General features: G+C 37.4%; 1 protein-coding gene across 2 annotated transcripts in view; it reads right to left on the reverse strand.

Annotated features, from left to right (window-relative positions):
* Window positions 1-628, reverse strand: part of LOC119585641 (ubiquitin-conjugating enzyme E2 Z-like) — a 20510-nt gene that overhangs the window by 9989 nt on the left and 9893 nt on the right. The gene's annotated exons all lie outside the window — the stretch shown is intronic.

A 628-nucleotide genomic window follows, 5' to 3' on the forward strand; every position in this document is an offset into this window, starting at 1 on the left:
AGCTTCCTCTGATGAGCTAGTGCCATCCACATCTTGGTCCAGTACAACCATAGGATAGCCAAAGGGCTGAGTCCCTTTTGATTAGCCTGAACCAAATTGGGCTGAGTCACCTTTGATTAGCCTGAACCAAATTGGGCTGAGTCACCTTTGATTAGCCTGAACCAAATTGGGCTGAGTCACCTTTGATTAGCCTGAACCAAATTGGGCTGAGTCACCTTTGATTAGCCTGAACCAAATTTTGTCCATTTCCTCCAAGGTTAGTCCCCTTTATAAATATCTATGCTATCAGTAAACATCTGTTCACCTTTTGATCATACAGCAGGGGATGCCTGTACTGCAGGACACTAATGAAATTTAGAAAAATACATTATGCACCAACAGATTTTACGATACTATACATAAATAGAGTGTCAATAATAACTACTTTTGACTATGTAATGCTTGATTTAAGCTTGAAATAGCATTTCCCAGTACACTGAAAATCTCGTATTAACTGCAACCCTTACAATTTTTATGATACTAAACATAGCTAGTCCCAATCATGACATCAGGACTAAAAGAAAATTACTAAAAAGAAACTAGAAAGAAACAATAATTCACAGTTCACCCTAATATTTCTTAAGGATAT

This window comes from Penaeus monodon, chromosome 20, assembly GCF_015228065.2.
Source record: "Penaeus monodon isolate SGIC_2016 chromosome 20, NSTDA_Pmon_1, whole genome shotgun sequence".
NCBI classification, from domain to species: Eukaryota; Metazoa; Arthropoda; class Malacostraca; order Decapoda; family Penaeidae; genus Penaeus; species Penaeus monodon.